Source organism: Squalius cephalus (genome assembly GCF_949319135.1).
Source record: "Squalius cephalus genome assembly, chromosome: 5".
Taxonomy (NCBI): domain Eukaryota; kingdom Metazoa; phylum Chordata; class Actinopteri; order Cypriniformes; family Leuciscidae; genus Squalius; species Squalius cephalus.
The window spans coordinates 24,104,735-24,120,220 of NC_137126.1; the positions used below are offsets into that span (position 1 = coordinate 24,104,735).

Consider the following 15,486-nt stretch of genomic DNA (forward strand, 5'->3'; position numbering starts at 1 on the left):
AGTGTTTTTAGTAATCAGTACAACAGCAACTGGAATTTCCTGGCTTCTCTTTTGCTCGATATTCAGCGTGGAGTGCTTTAATGTCAATGCTGTGCCAAGCACCTGTGTTGAGCTGGCCTCAGACCAGACCCCAATCAGGGATGTACGTTTTTAACAATGACGGATGACCAGCTGATTTCACTCAGGCTAGTTCTTGGCTGTCATTCAAGACAGTTTAAAAATTAACAGCCCACAAAAAAAGTTTCCTTTATGCATTTCAAAACTGAACTGACCACAAGATGGTTGACAGATCTGCCGTCAAATGTTAAAGCCACATCTACTGCAGTATTGGCATTCATTAGACAGGGCAACACCTGATGAGTGGAAAGAATTGATTGTAGAAGAAGCAATGATGAGCAGCATTTGCTGTTAAGAATGAATATTCCGCCAATAACTAGGATAAAATGGACTAGTTTTGTTCAATATAATGTTTGTGGACGTTTTGAAACACACTTGGCAAAGGGAGCAATGAAAGACAACTTCAGTGCCTCTTTATTTTTACCCAGAATGCTACCGGACTACTATTATACATTTGTGATGAAATGGAAGTAGCGACAGATCGTTCCTTCTGTTACACATAGTGAAACAGATTACCGAAAAAGAAAAGAACAGTAGGATGGAAACTTGTTTCAGTTCATTGGTTGTTGATTAGATGGAGGCAGATCTGAATGCGAGCTTGCAGTCGATTGTAAGAAAGGATGGGGTTTTAAGCTGACTTAATGATTGAAGAAGTCCGGCATACGTCACCAGAGATCAAGATACGACATTTTGATTACAAATAAAAAAGGTAAAAGAGGTAAAAAAAAGTGATTTTCTGTATGAGCGAGTCATTCACTCAACAGATTTGTTCAAAAATGCTAATTAGAAATGGAACATTTGACTCAGTGAATCATACACACTGATTCGTTCAAAAATGCTGATCCATTGAGCAATGAAACGCCACTACTGCTTTTTGCTTGTAAATGTGCAGACTTTGTTTGGGACTATTTTTGCTGGCAGAGAAAATGCAGACAAAATAACTAGCAATATTGTATCTAAAATTACTCAAAATTTAAATTCTTATTTATTGAACTGCTGTATAAAGAAAGTATCACACATGCAATCATGTTGCTTTCCTTGTGATAATGCTTAAATATCAATTAAACTAATACAACAATATAACTATAAAATTAAGTAGGACCTTTTATTCTACTGACTGTGTTTAAATGTTAGCCAAACTGAAAGCGTTATATGCTGTCAGAGTAAAATGGCTGAATTACATCTAATTAAGGGAAGCACAGAGAGCTTAATAAGCTGAAGAACAAGGAAGGAAGAATGACACCAAGATGGGAGGAAAATCGAGGAAAATCAGATTTAAAAATTCACTCTGTGTCTCTGCTCTCCAAAGCTGATGGGGTCCAGTTATTTAGATCTGTTTCAGCTCTTTTCATGTGACAGTACTCTGAACTTTTTTCAGCTTTTCATCTTCAGTCAATGGAGTATAAAAAGAAAAAAACGTAATTTAACTGCAAAGTCTTTCAACTGCAGTGCCATTAGAATCAGGCTAGGTTCCCAAAGCACTATAAGACATTAGTCGCACATAAGTACTTAATATCTACGTCAAGTATCCCAAAAGCGTTGTTTCCTAAGCAGTTAGTGAAAATCTTTGAAAAAGAGTGAAAAAGAGCCTCTGACTGACCACTCGTAACCTATTACTTGAAGTTGAGAACTTTCCACTTACTTTTGCAGTTTATTGGGGAAAAGGGACAGAAATGCATCTTTATTATTGCAAAGTTACTGTATACTATATTCAAGAATAAAAAGTGTTGGTAAAAAAAATTAAAATTTAAAAACAATATTTTACAGTCATACGCATATCACACAATAGGTATCAATTTGCATAAAGGCAACAGTATAACTTTGTAAAGGCCTAATCTGATAAGCATAACTAACCTATTCAAAATAGAGGGATGATAAATGATCTATAATAACAATAATACTATTAATATTCATTTTATTGTTATTAATATTCTTCTTATTTATCATTATTACTATTATTATTATACAAGGAATATGAAACCCTGCAACGGTTCTCATGCATACATAAATAAATAAATAACAATGACATTTGAGTGAGCGTCTCCTAAATGAGAACACGTACAGCAAACCTTCAAAAGAACAGTCATACTGTGTGTAATTACACAACATACAATAACTTCTACTTACAGTTTTTTTCAATCGCTAACAAGCGCTTACCCATACTTCAGATACTTTTTCTAAACTCTTAACACAGACTCACACCTACAAAACACAATTGGCCAAATGGTTAATTGTCTTCTCAAAAACACATTTTGTTAAATATACACTAACTCTTCATTTCAAAACAGAACACATGTTTCTCTGTGCACACACTAACTTTACCAAAACACTGGAAATCTGACTCAAAATGAAATTATTCTGTCAAAGAATAACACTTGTTTTCACTTCACAAGGTACATGCAGTCAATCAAAGTACACCAGGTTTCAAAATACTGGCTATTGTTGACATTACTAAAACTGCATAGACTTTTATGTTTCAGTTTTACAGGTATCTGCATGCAAAACATGCAATCCACCGTTTTACACTAAATTTCTTGGTTGGGAACTGTATGTCCACATGTACAGTACTTTTCACATTCATAAGCATTCCAGTAAAAAGCAAATCAGTTTTTATTCCTTTACTGTTTACTACAGGAGGTACAGTAGAAAAATATCCATGAAACACACAAGAGCATTCTGAACAAAAAAAACAACAGCAAAAACATTACATTTTGTCCAGGTCGACGCCTTTTGGCCAGATTGAATCCTGCCTCATCTATGTATATGAATTCAGGAGGGGCCTGGTTGGCCTCCAATTCCATAACTCTCAAAACAAAGTTTATGTAAATCATATCATCACTGTATACTATACTGTACTGTAACATATTACTGTGTAGGTTACCTACTTGCAAAGTACAAAGCTTATAGAACTGGACATTGAATTGAATATACAGTAGGCTACACTATATCTGGACATATTGTCGTTGTAGCTCCTTGACTCTCTCACTGATATATTGTTTTTGAACTGATATCATTGCAGAAGCAGAGTTTTTTTTTAAAAAAACTTTCATATTGTAAAATATTAGTACAATTTGAAATAACTGATTTCTTTTTAAAAATATGTATGTCATGTGTAAAATGTAATTTACAGTATTCCTGTGATGAAAAGCTGGATTTTCAGCATCATTACAGGAAGATGCATATGGACTCGAAAAGCTTGTTTCTTCATGACATTGTTCAAAAGCAACACATTTTGCTAGCAATCAAAATCACATTTTGCTAAAATCATGAAATTTACAAAAATGGTAAAAGTTTCATGTAAATGGTAAATAAATGCAGTCCATACTGTATCTAAGGTTTGGAATATTGTTTTTGCTATTGTGGGATGTTGTGTGTTAACATTTGTAAATACTACAAAAACACTCTATAATTTTGTTGGGAGGTATAGCTTGTCTGTTAAGAAAATTTAAGCATTATGGAAATGTGTTCACTGACTGCATATTGTGTGAAAAATACAAGAAATATGTGAATGGTATGGCCACAAAAGACTGATGCTGTGCTAATTGTGTTTAGAGTTTTGAAAATGTGAACACTGGTTGGACAAACGCTTGTTAGCGACTGAAAAAAACTGTAAAGGGATAGGTCACCCAAAAATGTAAGTTATGTCATTAATTACTCACCCTCATGTCGTTCCAAACCCGTAAGACCTTCGTTCATCTTCGGAACACAGATGAAGGTATTTTTGATGAAATCTGAGAGCTTTCTGACCCCACATAGACTTCAATGTTACTACCACTATCAAGGCCCAGAAAGGTAAAGATATTGTTAAAATAGTGACTACACGTGACAACAGTGACGAGAATACTTTTACAACTTTATTTAACAATTTTTTCTCTTCTGTGTCAGTCTCTGACTAAGTTTGTGACATACAAAAAAATACAAAAAGTATTTTCACACCCCTTACCTGACAGGGATCACTGGTGATCCCAGATTATTTTAGTTCAAAATATGTTTGAGCTTATATATCTCAATATTAATAACAGTCTGGTTAATTTTGAGTCTTGAACTATAAACTCTCAAGGGTTGGCTTTCTAAATGTATGTGTGTTATGTTTCTATTCAGAATTACTTATGAGCAGTAACCTTTTTATTTTGGGCATTTCATGTATGCAGCACTTGCCAAAATTGGGGGTGATGAGCAAGGGGTTAAGGTTGAACCACTGTAGTCACATGGACTATTTTAACGGTGTCTTTACTACCTTTCTGGACATTGAAAGTGGTAATAACGTTGCAGTCTATTGGGGGTCAGAAAGCTCTCGGATTTCATCAAAAATATCTTCATTTGTGTTCCAAAGATGACCGAAGGTCTTATGGGTTTGGAACGACATGAGCGTGAGTAATTAATGACAGAATTTTCATTTTGGGGTAAACTAACCCTTCAACGTGTTTACATATTGGTTGCCATTCCATTGTACAATAACAAACGATACAAGCTGAAATAATATTCAAAATGTGATTTGCAACATTATATGCATGTCTAGCAGCAATCGATATTTCCTGTAGTGAATACTTAAATTCTATTTGCAATATTTTTAACCCTGCCAACCAATTACAAATGTGTTATTTTGTTTGTCCTCCTGAGGCTGACATTTTTTGCTATTAAACCTTTGTTTTTAAAATGTCTTCCGAGGGACCCGGTACATTCACTAGCTGCCTTCAGACTTGAAGGGCATAATTACCTCATGAGCAACAAGCACTTGGTTCCAGCAGAAATCACTTAAGACCTGACGGCAGGCCTGAGTCTGACTTGACCTCAAACTGTCCAGGAGAGCCACTCAGAGCAGCCGGAGAGGGGAACAATTCAACACACACGCACGCACGCACGCACACACACACACACTCACACACACCCATCCTCTGGCCTGTACTGCAGCTCATTAGCTCAACAGCCTGGCTCAACTCTCCCCTCTTGGTTTTCTGTCAGGAGTACATGTCTGCTTGAGGACAAACTCATGAGATGAAGGGACTCTGTGTGCATGTGTATGTCAGAGAAGCTGCCAAAGGAGCGGGTTCAACCATTTACAATTAAGCAGGTCTAAAAATTCACATTTCACATTGTTACAAAAGAATTCTATTTTAAATAAAATCTTTTTTTTTTTTTTTTTTTTTTTACTTTCTACTTATCAACGAATACTGAAAAATGTATCATGGTTTCCATAAACATATTAAGCAGTTTTAAATTTCTAAAGGGTCATGTGACGCTGAAGACTGGAGTAATGATGCTGAAAATTCAGCTTTGCCACCACATTCTATTTTAATATATATGCAAATAGAAAAATAGTTAATTTTAAATTGTAATAATATTTCATAATATGTATTTTTAATCAAATAACTGCAGCCTTTGTGAGCATAAGAGACTTCATACCGACTCCAACATGTTGTGAAAAGAAGAAAACTCCCTCTCTAGCAATGTGATCAAATGTGAATACATTCATAGTAAAAATGATAAGTTATATGTTATGTCATTTATCACATATATTAAATACCACCTAATAACAACACGGCCTTGTTCCATCATATTCCTGTTTATCATATGGAAATGTAATAACAGTTCTAGCAGATCTTGCTGTTCTGAGTAAATTAAATTAAAGTCTGAATGTGGTATGTGATTCATATAGCATTTGAGTGACCATATATTCAACATCTTATTGACTAGAGGCTTTCCATACTATCAGCACACACTCTGACTTGGGAAATCTCCATGCAGTGCCTTCAGGCACATCATATCTAAAATCATTATCTCGGCAGTACAGGGCATCGGTGCTATTATATCAGTTTTTTAAAATTGAGACATTTCATCAAACAAGCCTGTAATGCAACTTGTGCTGCTGCAGATTTCTTTGGCCCCCTGAGTAATTGTCACTCTCATTTCATTAAAAGACCATTCCTATTTTTGAGATTTTTTTCAAAGCTGGTGGATCCTGACATGAGGACGAACCATTACTTCATCATTAGGGGTCGAGCACCAAAGCTGCTATGACATTTCTTGTATTCGCTAGTACTCTTATTATTGTTCTCCTGCCCAATGGGAGCCACTAGAACTGTTTAGAGAGCTGTTGAGATATTTGGCTCACTGGAGTGGTCTAGAATAATCTCCAAAGCAAATTTAGGGTCTTCCACTGTTACCCTGTAGTGCCACGATCAGTTCAAAAATGCACTATTTTTATTCTATTTTTATTTATCGTTCAAACCCATTTTTTTCTCTTTCCGTGATGATTTTAATGAACTCCTTAAAGTAATAAAAAATAATAATTCTTCACCTATAAATTGTCCAATTTTAACTAAAACTCAGAATTTAGACCATGCTGCACATGGATCTCAGCATGATTTGGTCTGTCCTTGCGCTATCATGGTCTACCATGTCCAGAAGGTATCTGACCTGTGCAATTTTGTGTCTAGTGGTAAAAAGAAATGTTAATAAATGATAGATATATGCTTTTATTGATTTAATCATTTTTCATTAAAAATTCATTCTTTTGGTCTCTTTAGGGCTTTCACACTGCACTTAACCTTGGGTTATCTGCATTCTAAATTCCGCTTTCAATTCTGCTTTTAATTTAGGATAAGAATGTTCAGTGTGAAATGTCAACTAATGAATACCCAGGATTCATTGTTAACCCAGGTTTAACTATTCAAAAGCCATTTTATGTGTTTTGGGTAATGGAAATTCCAATAATACCCCATTTATAATTTTCAGCCAATGCATTGCGACAATTCCTACTAAAATGAAGTGTTGCAGAGATCCTACGCTCCATAGTGTAAGGGCTACTCCTTCTAGAAATTCTCAAATTTGGCTCATGACATTAAGACCACTATAATGAAATATAATGGAATCTTTTTTTTTTAATTCAAAACCATGCTGTCACAGCAACAGCTATACTGGGCTGTGCTGACTCGATGTTCTATGTCTCTTTGGGCAGTGTGATGAGGTTGTTAAAGATCTGTGCTGGAGGTCAGGAGGCTGTTAGTTCAAATCCCACATGTGGTGACTCTTGAAGCAGTCTTGTTTCGTTCTTCCCTTTCAGTTATGTGTCGTGGTGAGTGCATGCTTTTTCTTAATGATGCAGTCGGGAGTGGAAACTCAGGAATGTGAAGGGCGTCAAGGTGAATCGAGGACTGATCAGATGGACCCTTTCTAACAAACCAAGATAAATAATGCAAACCTGAGGACATTTACCCGTTGTGTGCCGTTCTGACAGTGCAGTCATGTTATTTTCCCCCTACTGCGTTCTGCTTTAGAAGATTCTTGGAAAACTCAGCCGGGAACTATTCCTCCATAATATACTTTATGCTAGAATTCAGTTTCAAATTGTCTGCTCAGTCCAACTTTCTGATGACTTGCCCCGAGTCCTGGAGAGGCCAGGTGCCTGCCGGTAGAAACAGGAATGGCTCCTATTAAGCCTGGTGCTCATAAAACTGAGTTACAGCAATGGAGCAGACATCCATCATCTAACTGTCTTACCAAGATATTTCCCTGATGACAGCATATGGCTAGAAAACGGAAATCATTTACTTTACGACCATGGCACCCACTCATGGGGCTAGTCTGTAGTCTACCTTTGAAAAAAAAAAGAAAAAAAAAAAAAAAACTTTAAAATACCCTGGCCAACCAGTAAAAGACAAATATACCACCATCTTCATCTACCTTCCAAAGTGCTGGTTGGAGAAATGGAATCTTCTCCTCCATAACCCAGATAATTTTAGTTGAAATGGTGGAGCATTTAACAGTTAACTGGATCTTAACAATCAACAATAGAGAGAACTTTCTGATGTTAAGTTCCTGACCTGAGAGTTAAAGGAATTTTCTGGATTTAGTCAAGATCAGTCGACAGCATTTGTGGCTTATACACATACATATAAATGGAAGTGGATGGGTCCAATACATAAATGTTAAAATACTTACTGTTTGTAAAATGTTTACTTTACGGCAAATACTGTTAGCCACAAGACATAAACAATATGTATGTCAAAATTATTTCAATGTGATTTTTTTAAAGAAATTAAAACTTGTATTCAGCAAGGATCCATTAAATTGATCCAAGTGACACTAAAGACTTTTACATTGTTACACAAGCAATTCGCGCATGACATTTCTTTGCACATGAAATCCCCTATATGTCAGCAAACCAACGAGAACGCAGAACAATGATGACGATGCATAACAACAGAGCGTAGGCGCCAAAGCTGTTTTGAATTCAGTTAACCCTCCGTAACTGGCACAGATTTGAAGAAAATTAGTCGTTTGGCAAATAAATAAATGACGGACAGTTACATACGTATTACCAATATTTTATTATACAAGCTTTATATTACACATCAAATGACAAGGAAATTTATAGTAATTTATAGTATTAATATTAATTAGAGAGTCCACAAACTCATTCGCTCAAATGGCTTGGCTATGGAGACCATTTGCAGCTTAGATGAACAGCACGCCTTGGTCCAATTTTACAACTTCGCTATGACAACGTAATGTCATGAAACCTAAACCAACTGCAAAAATTATTAAGAGAGAATTAATGCTTTTATACAATTATAAGCTTCACATTTCGGCTTTTAAATACTCTAAAAAAGTAAAAATGGAGGTTATGAAAGGCACTTACAATGGAAGTAAATGGGGGCAGTATATATAAAAAAAGAAGAAAATGTTTTTGTGGTAATGGACAAATTCTGTCAACAGAGCTTAACTTGTATTGAATCCAGAATATTACTTCAAGACAGTAAAAATATACAATATCATACTTTGGTTTAAGTCAAAGTTGTATAATGCTCTCAGTGTCACGATCGCACACACGAAGACAAAAGTAGATCCAATAATGCAGCTTTTATTTAAGGGTAATCCGTATTCGTACATCCAGTCCAGGCAATAGGTCAATATCCATATAAGTAATCCAAAAACAAGAAACAAACAGGAACACGCAAGACTGACCTCAGGAAGTGGTGTGAACTAAACAAGGACTCCGTAACAAACACTAAAACAGGGTATAAATACACAGAGAACGTCTCGGGTTACGTATGTAACCCTCGTTCCCTGAGTAGGGAACGAGACGCTGCATCGATACTCGATACTTTGGGGAATGCCTTCGGCATGAAGCGTCTGAAGTCAACTATGGAACTATTCCAATCTTGATTGGTGCAACGTCACCCGTGACGTCGCATGTGACGGTGATCCGGAAGCTACAAAAGGGTCACAGGAACCAGGAAATGTTAGCTTCTAATTGGTCAAAGCAAGTCGTTCTCAGGGGCGCGAAAAGTGTGGCCGAGGGATGCAGCGTCTCGTTCCCTACTCAGGGAACGAGGGTTACATACGTAACCCGAGACGTTCCCTTTCGTAAAGGGAACTCCCGCTGCATCGATACTCGATACTTTGGGGAACGAATACCCACGCCGCCACACTGAGAGAAAAAACGCCCTGGTATAAAGCATCTGGTACACTCACGGACGATAGAATGAGTAGAGGGCAGATCCAAACTAGCTTGTCATAAGATTTGGTGCAAGAAGGGGAGGTCTGGAGCCGGAGGCTCGACTGACCTCATGGCTGGGAGCCCCAGACAGTAGAAAATATTAGATGAGAGGTGAAGGCAGAAGCGCACCTTGTACTTCAAATATGAGTGGTTTTAGATAACCAACTGTACTCTTAATAAAGGGAATAGCTCCTAACCCTTGATGCATAACTAGATGGACTGACTCCTCTCAGCCTGAGTCCTAATGTAGGAACCTCAAAGGCTACGACCTTGACCATCCGACACATGCGATGGAGGATGGAATACCTGAAGAATCTTAACATTGCCTACAAGTACCTCAGTACTGGGCAAAAATAACGTTGAGTGGCTCCCACGCTAGCAAGTAAGAGGGGGCAGCACCACCACTCTTCCAGGGAGTAAGACGAGCAGGAAGCAGACTCAATAGATTCTCCTATATATACTTATATATATATTTGTATACCTCACCCACAGGACATGATGGGTGCCAGGGATAACCCATCAGCCTGATGCCAATAGGCTGGATGACAGGATTCATCCTCCAATCTACAGGAACATGGAGTTTCAGTGGGAACGTTCTTTTCGAGAACACCCTTAGAGGCTTGCGGAGGGCACTGAGGCCGCCACAGAGGCCCTAAGCATGAACAGGAGATCCCATTAGAGAGCGGGATGGAACACCAGTACTGAAGCCAGTGGGCAGTAATAAACTGGGTTCAATGCCCTCCCTAACTTAATTGTTTAGTTCCTAGTAGAGTGGGGTTCTAGTATGGATGTCCTGACCACCTCGGTGGAAAGGGCAACCTAATTATGGGTGGGACCCCCTCAGGGGCCAGACCCATAGTCTCCATAACTCTGGTCGGGGATGAAATAATATACCATCAGCCTGAGACAGAAGATCTCTCCTAATAGGAATTTTCCATGGAGGACTCTCCAAGAGACTAATAAGGTCCGAAAACCAAATTTGGGCCGGCCAGTACGGAGCTACAAGGAGTAGTCTCACTCCGTACCTCCTGACCCTTTCTAGAACCCCAGGGAGCAGAGCGATCGGGGGAAAAGCATACAGATGTGACCTCAGCCACATCTGTACCATGGCATCCAAGCCCAAAGGAGCTGGATGTGAGAGAGAGTACCAGAGCGGGCAATGAGAGTTCTCATGAGAAGCGAACAGGTCAACCTCCGCCCGGCCAAACTCTCTCCATATAAGCTCAACCACTTCAGGGTGGAGCCACCATTCCCCGGGCCTCGGCCCCTGCCTCGACAGGATGTCTGCTCCCATATTTTCAACCCCAGGAATATAAATAGATCTGACAGAGAGAAATTTGTCCTGGGACCAAAGAAGAATTTGATGCGCCAGTCTACAAAGAGGGCGAGATCTCAAACCTCCTTGGCGGTTGATATAAGAGACCACCGACATATTGTCTGTCCTAACAAGAACATGATGGCCTCTGTGGTCTACAAGGAAGTGCCTCAAGGCAAAAAATACAGCCAACATCTCCAAGCGATTAATATACAATGTGAGATGATGGTCTTTCCAAGTACCTCGGGTGTAACGGCCCTCCATAACCGCACCCCAGCCCGTGAGGGACGCATCCGTGGTCAGAGTTTTTCTCTCACATGGTGCTCCCAAAACCGGGCCCTGAGACAGGAACCATGGTTTCTTCCATACGACAAGAGAACGAAGGCATCTGCGCGTAACTCTGATCGTACGAAAAGGGTTTCCCAGAGGAGAAAATCCCTTGTTCCTGAGCCACCACTGCAAGGCCCTCATATGGAGCAGACCAAAGGGTACTACCGTGGAAGCTGCAGCCATAAGACCCAAAACTCTTTGAAAGTGTTTGACAGTGATAGCCTGGCCTAACCTAATACTCTTCATTGTGTTTAAGATAGTATTTATACAAGCAGGAGACAATTGTGCCCGCATTGTGACTAAGTCCCACTCTACTCCCAGGGACGTAGTCCTCTGAAGAGGAGTTAAGGAACTTTTCTTGACATTGATTCTCAACCCCACGCACCTCAGATGGCGCAAAACAACATCTCGATGTTGAATTGCTAGTTCTTTTTGACTGAGCCAAAATGAGCCAATCATCTATAAGATACGGACCCCCTGAAGTCTCAATGGAGCAAGGGCCGTGTCCATACATTTAGTGAAGGTGCGAGGGGATAAGGCTAGGCCGACTGGAAGAGTCCAGAACTGATGCGCTTTTCCCCCCAAAAGCGGATCTCGGAAACTTCCTGTGATGGGGTTAGAAGGGAAAGAGGAGTTAAGGAGCTTGTGGATCTATCAAGACAGACCAGTCCTCGGAGTTGGTCTGACTGACAGTCGGTAACTTGAATCTGAACCCCCTCGGAGGTTGATCCAGTACCCTGAGATCCAAAATAAGGCCTAACTCCCCCCCCTCATAGGAACTATGAAGTGCCAGCTGTAGAACCCGGGCTCCCGTAACCAAGGAAGAGCCCACTTTGAGGTTTCCTGTGTTAAGAGGGACTAGACTTCCTGTTCCAAAAACCGACCCTGCTCGGGGCTGGCCGACATGTGAACCACCCTTAGTAGATAATATTTGTATATTAGCTCCACCATAAGCAGGACCCCCTAGGCTATATTTTGAAGACCCCTCGGGGTGTCTAAATATGCCATTATGGGGACCAGTCCCTCGAGACTGGCCTCGGCTATAAATTTCCAAATGGCTTTGGTGACCTGAAGCAGATAACTGGCAGGAACTAACCAAAATATGCTCTCTACAGACCTCCTGAGAGGCGGCGAACTCGACAGTGCCGCAACGTCTTCGGGCAGATACTGCAATTTGTGTTCGCTGGAAGCCGATGTGTCCCGAAGCGCCATCGGCGGCGGGAAGCAAACATCGATTTCCTAAGGGCTGCATAAGGGGGCGAGACTCCTGTACTCGCTCTCCTGGGGGAACGCCCATAAGGGTCTGCGTGTTACGACAAGACCTCTTAGTTGAAGCCTTCTTAGCCCGAGAGACAGTCCTCAGACCTGTCTTCGGTATGGAGAGCTTCGTGCGAGAATGTTTCTTCTGGCCCCAAGCCTTATACGGGGGGGCACGAGAGGAAACCTTCTCAAAATATGAGGAGCTGGCGGCTGTCCCATGAGGCTGCCCCCTGGCAGCAACCCCATGAGACCTGGACTGACAACTGGGGATAGCTGATTGTCGCTCTGCCTCCTGAAGCCTCTCGACAACGGTTCTTGCCGCGTCGCCAAAGAGGCCAGAAGGTGAAAGGGGAGCATCGAGAAGGAAAGCCCTGTCTTTCTTCCCGATCCACAAGCGAATAAGCCATAAATGTCTCTCTGAGACGACTAGTGCTGCCATAGAACGGCCAATAGCACGGGCCGTCTCTTTAATAATACGGAGAGATAAGTCAGATACTCTACGATATTCAGTAATATAGAGTGAGACCTCCCAGTTATCATCCACCTGCTTGAGGAGGTCAGCCAGGTATGCCTGTAATAACCCCATCGTGTGTGGGCATGCACCAGCTCGACCACCGCCATATATGCTTTCCCTAACAAATTCGATGTACGAGATTTGGAGGGAAGTGTCTGAGCTATCAGGGGTGACGCAATGTCGGGGAGAAAATATTTCGCAAAATATTCCTCAACCCGAGCCATCACCTAATAACCATTTTCATTAGATTCCCTAATGGATGAGTAAATATATACATGGGGGAAAATAATTGAAGATGAAAATGGATTTTTCCACGATCTTGATACCTCAGTATGGAGATCAGTGAAAAAGGGAAGGCTCTGACACGAAGATTGTGACTGGGTCTGCAGGAAGCGCTCATTCATTTTATTTTTCTTAGTCGCTTCCTGCTTATTATATGGCCATTTAACATTTAATTTAACCACTGCCCTGATTACAACCTCCAGCAACTCCTCACTAACGGGAATATGGGGTGGCGAATCCCCCTATCCACGTGATTCAGTGTTAATAGATAATATCTAACTCCTCGGAGCCAGATAAATCAAACGCTGTGTCTTTAACACGGTCGGAAGAAGCCGCAGCGCGGGCTTCCGAACCGTGCGCGAGACCAGTGGAGCTGGTTAATAAACACTGAGAAAGGGTCGCAACCGTCTCAGTATCATATGCCAGCCCCACGTGTGAATCACATGCATACAAGCGCCGCGCTGCCTCAACAGACGCGGGACCTGATGCACTGGAAACGCGAGCCTGATCTAATTGATCGAACAAGCTCAAACGGGAGCGGAGCTTTTTCATTGAAAACAGTTTGCACAGACAGCGCCCTCGAGCACCGCCCGTGCATGCTCCACTCCCAGACAAACTACACAAAGCGTGTGTGTGTCATCCTCGCTTAAATAACGTGGGCAAGGGGACGCACACTGCCTGAATAGCTTATCTTTTTTCGCCATAAATAATACTCCTTTCACGGGACAAACAACACCAAATAGAACAGACAAGATGACATAGAGCGCTTGCTGAAGACCAGAAGCTAACATTTCCTGGTTCCTGTGACCCTTTTGTAGCTTCCGGATCACCGTCACATGCGACGTCACGGGTGACGTTGCACCAATCAAGATTGGAATAGTTCCATAGTTGACTTCAGACGCTTCATGCCGAAGGCATTCCCCAAAGTATCGAGTATCGATGCAGCGGGAGTTCCCTTTACGAAAGGGAACTAACAATCATGATGGGGAACAGCTGGGTACAATGAACAGTGATGAGTGCAGACAAGGATTGTGGGAAATGCAGTTCCTAATGAGAATGACACCGTGGGGGAAGGGGACCTCTAGTGGACACCAGGGAACATAACACAACACTGTGACACTCAGACACTGATTTTTTTATAAGAATCACCTACTCTAGGAGACAGAAATGGGGCCATTATGTGACGACTCTTCACACCAATGCATTCGCAGGCATTTAAGCTGTCAAGAAACCTGTTTCCAAGCTTCATCACCAGCGATCATCCCCTCCCTCCTCAGCAATACAGTCATATAACCGCTCAGCCATCTCACAGCATTCACTCTCACTGCCAAACATCACACCTTTCAGCTACTGAAAGCCTCATATGTGGCTTTTTAAAGTAACCTTTGCCACGAGAGCTCATTCTTTTCTCCTTTTCCTGCTCGGTGCCATTCAAGTAAACATCCATTAAATGCAGCAATAAAATCTAAGAGAGATGGAGGCTGTTGAGAGATATGTGGCCTTCAACACACTTTAATGTTTCACTGGAGGCATGACATATCAACTAATGAATAGGTCCATGTTCGTCGTCTGTTTGTATAGAAGTGTGGACTTGGCATATAAACTTACAAGGAGTTTTTAATGATACACAAATGAAGGCAAATGCACATTATCAACCACTAGAAGCCAACACTTTTAACCATGCACCTGAGACGAAAAAGCATGGTGACATTTGCAACCAACCCCTTTTTAGTTTTAAACTTCTCATGCTGTGAGAACAGGCTGACACTTGCTAACATTTGATATTAATCAGGCTATGGTGAAATGAGTCTCTGCCACCCATAAGAATTTAGCTGAAGAGCTTCTGAGTCGTAACCCCAAGTCAGTTAAATGCCATATGGGCTCTGAGTTTTAGAAGAAATGTAAAGAGCTGAATTATTCATAATCCTTCAAACACCTTAGAAGATCCTGAGTGACTCCATCAAAGGTATTGGGCACCAGAGTCCCAATGGGTATTTGGGCACCGACCGTCTGATCTTTCCAGCAGATGGAAAAACATAATATTAAAGATATTAATTTCAACAGCAAAATCACATATACATATATATATATATATATATATATATATATATATATATATATATATATATATATATATATATATATATATATATATTAATGGCACTG

At 40.5% G+C, this 15,486-nt stretch overlaps 1 protein-coding gene across 3 annotated transcripts in view; it reads right to left on the reverse strand.

The window, feature by feature from the left end:
* tmem8b (transmembrane protein 8B) overlaps positions 1-15,486 on the reverse strand; it is a 149,312-nt gene that overhangs the window by 35,323 nt on the left and 98,503 nt on the right. The gene's annotated exons all lie outside the window — the stretch shown is intronic.